Source organism: Pinus tabuliformis, chromosome 2_2 (assembly GCF_031772625.1).
Source record: "Pinus tabuliformis cultivar Carrire ecotype Pingquan chromosome 2_2, CPIR1, whole genome shotgun sequence".
In the NCBI taxonomy this organism is placed as follows: Eukaryota; Viridiplantae; Streptophyta; class Pinopsida; order Pinales; family Pinaceae; genus Pinus; species Pinus tabuliformis.
In genome coordinates, this window is record NC_142300.1 from 249593493 (window position 1) to 249602830 (window position 9338).

Sequence of the window (9338 nt, forward strand, 5' to 3'; positions counted from 1 at the left end):
TAAATTTAATTTGCCTATATATGATGGAGAGTTAAATGCTAAAAGGTTGGACAACTGGATTAGACAAATTGATGTTTATTTCAAAGTACAGAACATCGACTTAGACAAGAGCAAGATTCAGCTGGCTAGCTTACGCCTAGGAGGCACTGCCTTGGTTTGGTGGGAAGGCAGAACCCAAGCTGATATGAAAAGGCATGGTAAGACTATCTCTGGCTGGAATGAATTTATTTCTGAAATCAAAAAGAAGTTCTACCCATTGGCCTACATGCAACAAGCCATGATGAGTTGGAAAACTCTTCGGCAGTTGAAAGGGCAAAGTGTGCAAGGGTACACTCAAGAATTTAGAAAGACAGCATTGATTCTAGGAATTTCATTAGACTCACTAGAAACTCTATTGAAGTACATTGGTGGTCTACATAGCTACATGAGGCATACCATCCTCATGTTCAATCCCACTAGTATAGATGAGGTATCTGTACAAGCTGCTCATCTAGAAGCTAGAGGAAAGAATGGAAATCCAGAAGTTGGGTGACCATCCCAACCCATTGCAAGCAAGAGCAAGGAGAAAAGAAAGCAGAAGTGGAAAGCAAGGAAGGCTAACACTGCATGGAAAAGCAAAGCTTCATGCACTCACTGTAAAAAGGATGGGCATGATGATGAGCACTGTTGGATTCTACATCCAAAGCTGAGACCTAATAAGTTCGAGGGTAAGAAGAAGAAGACTGCTGCAGCGATTCAGAAAGATTTGGGGTCAAACTCAGGAGATGAAACAGCCATTGCAGCCATGGGCATCAAAGGTTGTCAGCTTTAGAGAATGCTGAAATCAAGAAGTAGGTGCAGGAGTTGCCCGAGAAGGGGTTCATCAGGCCTAGCAAATCACCATGTGGGTCACCAATCGTTTTGGTGAGAAAGGAAGATGGCTCATGGAGAATGTGCATTGATTACTGAGCATTGAATAAGATAACAATCAAGAATCGTTACCCCCTTCCTCGCATATATGATCTTTTAGATCAATTGAAGGAAGCTATTTATTTCACTAAGCTGGCCTTGCACAGTGGATACCATCAGGTTAGGGTTGCAGAGCAATATGCATGGAAGACTGCTTTCAAAACAAAGCAGGGATTGTATGAGTGGATGGTTATGCCTTTTGGCTTGACCAATGCTCCTGCTACTTTCATGAGATTAATGAATGATGTACTCAGACCTTTTCTTGATGATTTTGTTATCGTGTATCTGGATGACATTCTGATTTTTAGTAAAACGTGGGAAGAACACTTAAAGCATGTTAAGCGGACACTGGATGTTTTGAAAATAGAAAAAATTTATGCTAAACTATCAAAATGTAAATTTGGCAGAACATCTCTAAATTATTTGGGTCATATAGTAGGGGGTGGTGAATTGAAAATAGATCCCTCTAAAGTGGCAGTCATTGTAAACTAGCCTAAACCCAAGTCTGCTACAGAAGTGAGAAGCTTCTTAGGAGCAACACAATATTGGAGGAAGTTCATTTCTAACTTTTCCTCAATTGCAACTCCCTTACATGCTTTAACATGATAGAACAAGGTGTTTCAGTGGGGAGGCAAACATAAGAAAGCCTTCGACACCTTGAAAGAAAAGATTAGTACAACACCTGTACTAGCACTGCCTGATCTGCAAAGACCATTTGAAATCCCAACTGATGCCAGTGACTATGCCATGGGAGCAGTGTTGACACAGCACGATAAACCCATATGTTATCATTCTGAGACTTTTAATCCTGCAATAGTTAACTATCCTACATATGATAAAGAATTGTATGCATTAGTTCAGAGTGTGAAAAAGTGGAAACATTACTTAATGGGAAAAGAAATAGTAATACATACTGATCATCAACCACTTCAATATTTACACTCCCAAACTAAGTTGCAGCAATCAAGACATTACAGATGGATGGGTTTTCTACAACAGTTTCATTTAGTCATCAGATATAAAAAGGGCATACATAACAAAGTTGCAAACATGTTATCTAGACCTATTATAAATGCATCTACTATACTTAAGCATAATTTTGTGTTACATGAAAGCTACATTGAACAATATGCTCAAGATATAGACTTTAAAGATGTATATGTAACTTTGAGTCAAGGCAAAAGAGTAGAAGAACTAGATTATCATGTGAAGGATCGACTCTTATACCATTGTGGGAAACTCTGCATTCCACAAACTGAGAGAGTAAAGATAATTAGGGAAGCACACACTTCTCTGATATCAGGTCACTTTGGGGTAAGTAAAACAGTTGCACAGCTGCAAAGATTTTGTTATTGGCCTAAAATGAATGAGATAGTTTCTAGATATGTAGGAGGATGTACTATGTGTGCTAAAAGCAAGCCCAACAACAGAAAACTAGGCTTGTACACTCCTTTACCAGTACCTTCTCACCCTTGGGAAAGTGTTTCCATGGATTTCATTGGAGGACTGCCTAAATCTAGGAAAGGTCATGATTATCTATATGTTGTTGTGGATAGGTTCAGCAAAATGTGTATTTTGATACCTTGTAATAAATAGATTACATCTGAACAGACTGCAAAATTATTCTTTGAACATGTATGGGTTCATTTTGGATTACCCACTTCTCTTGTATCTGATCGAGACACCCGATTTGTGGGGAAGTTTTGGTCAAGTATGTGGGAACTGATGGACACCAAATTAAAGAAAAGCACAACTTTTCAACCACAAACTGATGGCCAGACAGAAGTAGTTAACAGGACAGTGATCCAGTTATTGAGAGGATATTGCAGCAAACATCTTAAGCTTTGGGATGAACATTTGTGTTATGTGCAACATGCTTACAATAGAGCAAAAAATTCTCCTACACAGAGATCTCCTTTTAAGACCTGTTTTGGTTTCACACCAAGGTTTCCTTTGAATTTTGTCTTTGGTAAAGATACCACAGTTGAGGGACGAGTGATATGGACAGGGCAATTGGGTTCATTGAACAAATCCAGGAGATCCACCATGCAGTACAGGAACAGCTAGAAAAGAGCCAAGCCAAATACAAGGCTAGGCATGACAAGCATTGGATGGAGCATAGTTTTCAAGTTGGTGACCAGGTCTGGCTATATATCAACAGGGATAGGATGCAAGGTGAAGGTAAGAAGCTAAAGCCTATCAGGTATGGACCTTTCAAAATACTTGAGAAGATTGGTGAGAATGCTTTTCACCTTGATCTACCAGCTTACATGCACATCTACTCAGTCGTAAATGCAGATTGCTTGAGGTTGTTTGAACCCTCAATGATTGAGGATCCTAAAGAGCAGAGTTAATTGCCTTCTATCGATGACCTGCTACCTGAATATCTTAATGAATTACAGGAATATACAGTGCTAGATAGGAAGGTGAGGATGACACACAGAGGAGATGTTGAGTACCTCAGAGTAGGGCTCAAAGGTTCAAAGCCAAGCAATGCGAAGTGGATTGAGATTGGGCAAGTGAGAAAACAACACCCTCACTTAATTGATGCTTGAAAACCAACTTTTGGTGGTCCAAAAGCTTTTCAGTGGGAAGGCTGTGATCCGAATCGGATTCATGAAGAATTGTTAGAAGGACCATGACTGTATCAGGTCGGGGCAGACATCAAAGAATTAAGAAAACAACGGTCAAAAACACCTCTGAATAGTGGCAGTTAGCAGCTGGCGTGGAGCGACGAGGACCTCGGTCAAAGCACGCTAACCGAGACCCATGGAGACTGCGCAGGAGGTGAAACAAGCCCTTGGGAAACCTGGATCGGGAAACAGAGGCAGATTTCGATGCGTGATTCACACATCGCTGGGAAAAACCCCTCGAAATGGGAAGGCCCTATTATAGACATATTTGGGCATTGCAACCCCAATCATAAATGTCCATAAACCAAGGGCTCTTAAGTTCCTAAAAGTGTTGTTCTAACCTCTAAAAGAACAAGGCCAATTGATTACATCTTCTCCCAGAAGTTCTCCATGAAAAAACTGCTCAGAACTGGTCAAAACTGGACCATCTCAACTGCTCCATGGTCAAAGTGCGCTGCATCCCACCTAAATATACACAGTAGGTGCGATGCATCTTGAAAAGCCCTTCTATGGGGTACGATGGGCGAGAGTGGACAAATGGCAGGGTCAGTTTGCAAGGTGGAGGATCATGGAATCTTCTAGAAGCTTCTCGTGTGACACTTGCCTCTCTGCATTCGCCCAGGGATGAGTAAGAGATCATCAATCTCCAAGTGGAATCAAGAACTATCAGAGAGAGGACACTAATCAACTCTCAAAAGCTGACTCACCCCCCTTTCAAACATCTATATATGGATCCCTCATCCCAGAGATCCGGAGGCTGGAATTTTGTATCTTGTAAAGAAGTGCTGCTGGTTTCTTGGTGCAATATCATAGTGTTGGGTGATCTAAGCTTTTCATGAGGTGAAGAAGGGTTTTCTAGCTGAGAGGATGATGTTGGGTCAGAACAATTGGTTGTAATCCTCTTTGCTCTTTCTTGATTATAAATAGATCTATTCAAGTTTTCCTCCACATTCTTGTATGATTGATGTTATGTGCATTTGTGTGGTCAATATATATCTGGTCCTATATTGTTTATGATAATAGATCTATGTTCTTGGATAGTGTTATGCTGCCTTGATTCTACAGGTGCTCTGTGAAGCTGGGTAGACAAGGAAGCGAGTAGCAAAGATCTATCAGAAGGAGAGGAATTGAGCAAGGAACCAAGCGCAAGGCAGAGGTTGGTCTCCTTATTCCCCTCTTATCTATTTCTCATAAAGGAAAACAAAAGTGGTTTTAGTTTGTTTGTTTCTAATGTAGCTACTAGCCTTAGTGGTACTAGTATTCTGCATAGACACTAGTTTTCCCGATAACAAAATGGCGACTCCACTGGGGATCGAATAGATTGTTTGTTTATCTACATTTGTTTACTTTATAAACTTACAGACGGAGCCTGAAGTTAAGCCAGCTAGCCTTCGAACTGCATTTGCTATGCAAGTGCAAAGTAGATCAATGCTGCTTCAGTCTATCTCCGAGTTTTGTTTATGAACTGAAAAATTGATTTACAAGCTCTCTAATTGCCCTTGTGGTGGCTCTAGTAACCTCTTTAGATCTACCCCTGTGATTGATTTACTGATTACCGCTTGCTCAGCCTAAATCCCTGAACTGAGCTGCAAACTGTGACCCAGAACCCAGTTAAAGTCTCGTCCCTGGTCCAACGCACTATCTCTTCTGTGAATTCTAGATGCATCGCACTTCCTGAGTGTAGTAGGTGCGCTTCATCTCCAGTTCACTGTGTTACAGGTGGACTGATCAGACAAGGCCTTTCCCGCTCCTAGATTTGGTTTCTGTGTTCACTCTTTTCAGCTCTATTCAAGAGTTTTTCTGCCTGTAGTCAGTACACCTCTGTTGAAAGCCCCTTCCTTGCCATTATTCCGCCTCTATTGTGCAAAGGAATGTAAATGTTTTTATGTATTTTGATCCATTTTCAGTTCTCTTTTATGAAGAAGTAGCGTAATCGTACTGTCGTTTCTTGATTTGAAAGTGTTGCAAGTGTCGTTTTCAGTCATAGAAGAGAATCTGATTGTTCTTGATATTCGATTACACTGTTGCTCTTGTATTTGATTTGAATTAGTAGTTTTTCAAGTGTCGAAAGCAAGTTTCCATTTCCAAATCGCAAAGTGTCGTCATTGTCCTCATTTTGTCTTGAAAAGAAACTTGTTAGTAACGTCGCTTTGAAAAATAATTCAGATTTGCGCTTAGCTTTCTTTTTATCATTCACACATTAAGAAGGCTGAAAACAAATACATGCACGTGCATTTGCATTTAGACTGTTTGTTGGTTTGATTTAGGACAGTGCATATAGTGTGTGCTCTCTGCTCTATGTTTAAAGAACGCTATCTCTCTTTCCTTAGTAGCTAGGATTTCATTGCAAAAAGAAGATTAAACGACTGTTTATGATCTTAGATTGCATTTTAGGAATGGTACATCTACATCACGCGGTGAACCTGAAAGGCAAATCTCGTAAACAAGATCAACTGTAAAATAAATTTAATGAATCTAAAAACGCTTTGGAACCTAACGCACAACATTTAGAAGTCTAGGCTAGAGACGTATTCTGGCATTGTTAAGCCTGGTAACTGTTGTTCTCATTGTTGGTTGGGTGATTCCTCCACCTTGAGATGATAAGTGCCAGTACGGACTTGTGCTCCCACGTACCGTCGAGTATATATTGGGAGACCACAATAGGCTTTATCCTTTATCCATAGGAAGTCGTGTCTGCCGCCCTATCGATCGCAATGCATTGAACACAACATTTGGGAAGATTGACTGCCGTACCGTAAAAAGTATTTTGCAGTTTTGCGGTTGGTTTGGTAATCCCTTTGTCTAGATTTCCCGAGCAATCCCTTTCGTTCCTTTTCAGACTCCTTAATGGAAAAGGTCCATCTGAGCAATTGTCACTTCAGGCTCATTAAAAATCGAAGGCGACTAGATGACTTCTCGACTCTTAAAAATTGAAAAAACAAGTTGTGTCAAAGCGTCTAAAATTTATTTTAAACGGAATAAATATCACCTTTCCTACGTTGGTCTTAGGTTGAGAAGAATGGAGCCCACCAACCAAGGAGTTCCCCTTGGGGGAAATCCTAGTCCTTTCTCCACTTGGGGAGATGTTGGTGCGCCCCATATGGCCACATTGTCGCTTCCGGGATTGATAATTGGTTTGCTCGTATGGCTCTTCTCAACTGCTGTCGTTCAGAACCTCGTGATTCCTGAACAATCAAGTCGGAAACTAAACGATACCAAAGTTACCCCCCAACCCTCTACTTCGTCCAATTCTTCCTCTCCTCCTTTCTCTTTGCTTGATGAAGCTGATAAAGCCAAAATCAAGTAACCGAGAAGAAGAAGGAGAAGAAGAAGAAAGAGAAGAAGAAGAAAGAGAAGAAGAAGAAAGAGAAGAAGAAGAAGGAGCCAAAGGCGAAAAGGGGTAGCCAAGCATCGTCTAGCGAAAATCCACACACTGCACCGACCAGGCCTAAATCGCCATGTGTCATTTGCAAAGGAGACCACTATCATCGAGATTGTCCTTGCATCCCTCGGATCTTAAGGGACTGGTCTCCCCGTTTGCACAATCCGGTGTCGTCAACCTCTGATGATCATGTTGAAGGTACACCATCAACTAGTGAAAGTGAAGCCCCTGGACAAAAAGGAAGATGTAAACTTCCTTGTAAATTGTGTGAAGGCGATCACGCCATCCACCGTTGTCCCTTCTTAGACGAGGCTAAAAGAGTTTTGAACGACCGTCTGGTTTCACCGTTATGACTTCCTCTGGGATATAAGAAACTCTTGCCGAGTCCATCACTAGTTGAAAATCCGGCTGACACACCCTTGTGGTCAGCCGAAGTGTCTATCATTGAAGATGAACCATCTGAATCCACACCAGACGAAAGTCAAAAGGTCGAGGCGGCAATTGACCTGGTCTTGCCTTCAGAGGATCCATCTTCAGATGATACAGTCATCGAAGAGAACAAGAATGACACCGTCCAAATTCTTTTCGTAAGCACAGACTCTGATGAACATGGGGGCAGTCTACCCGTTCCTTTACCGCAGGAAGGAAGTTCGTCAGAGTCGTATCCGGCCGTCTATTCGGTCCCACCTCCAAGCAACCTAGTTGTTTCCTTCGATTGGAATCTACTAGGCAGACCCCGCTTATCGACTAGTGTACCATTTCGAATCATCGCTCAAATATATAGAATGGTCATGGCTGGTACCATCATAGATGAAGGGGCTTCTGTGAGTATCCTTTCCTCAACTGCTTGGAAAGCACTTGGTTCACCATCGCTTTTGCCTGAGATGAGAAATCTGACAGGCTTTGACAAAGGAACCAGTCGACTGTTAGGGATCCTTCCCAATGTGCCGATAACATTGAGAAGGAAAACCGTTCACATGAACGTAATGGTAGTCCAAAGACCCCTGGATTATAATCTACTCCTTGGACGAGACTATATTTATTACATGGGAGCCATTGTCTCCTCACTCTTTAGAGTAATGTGTTTTCCGTACGAAGGAAGAGTGGTCAAGCTCGTAGACCAGCTTTCATTCCCCAGTTCACACATAGTAAATCGTCATATACCAACCCTGAATGGTCTTTTCACGCAAGGAATGTCTCATCAATCCCCAGTTCGTCCTCCTGATGAGCGCGAGTGATTCAGAGGATATGACTGAAACCCAGGGGGCATGCACCCTGGCCTGTTTCGACAGGAAAACCTTGGGTATAGGGTGGGTTTCCGCGGAGAGTATATGACTGGCCTGACACACTCGTCCATTTTGGAAAATGGGATTAGACCGGAATAAGATACCTCTGTTAAGGTAGGCCTTTCCGATAAAACGAATGTTTTGTCTGCAAATTGAGGGGTAACCTGAAAAGGTAGGCCTTTCCTAATAAAACAAATGTTTTGTCTACAAATTGAGGGGTAACCTGGAAACTCTACTTCGCTATACCTGGGGGCATGCAAACCTTTTGGCGTGCAAGTGAAGAGCAACCATTTATTTTTTAAATTTATAGGTCCTCTAACCCTTTAAACTCGTAGGATTGGTCGTTTCCTAACTTGCATAAAGAAAGGATGCGGGGCAAAGCTTTGAAATAATGCCGTTTTTATATATGAGACATCCTTATTATACGACTGGATTAATCGAGCAGTTTTAACGCGGAATTCAAGCTCGTTAAAAAATAAACATAAGCAATGAGCAAATGTTCCTCCAGAGTTTAAGCTCATTAAAAAATGAACCATTCTCAGGTAAATAACCATTGCGAATGTATTACCATCAGCCTTTGAAGCCTTGGTCGTGTTCTCATCATCACCTCCACTTTGTTTTGGCCGATCATTCACCTCCATTTGATTGCTTACCCTTTTGAGGAATAGCTGTGAAGAGTGATCCTGTTAGCCATCCTTGTGACACTACCGTGATTGGAAAATTCCAAACCTTACCTGGAATCAGCTGCTACCCATATTTATCACTCGTTCCTCAAAACACGAGTCTCCTTTAAGCTCTTTTCAACTGACTCGTAAAATATGAAAAGATTGTCGAGCCATTGGCCTCTCAAACTCATTAAAGGATCCGGAAGTGCTATCCCTCCTTTATATTTTAATCTTTTTGGACTTGAGGGATTATTACACAAAAAGATCGAGCGCTTGCTTTGTTCGGCTCATTAAAAGTACCGAAAATCCATCCCTTTTGTATTGTTTTATACTTTTTCGGACTCAAGGAATTATATGACGAAAAAGGATTATTGGAGTTTTCTTCACGTCCCTTTTTCAGACTCTCTAAAATTGAAAAGGACCG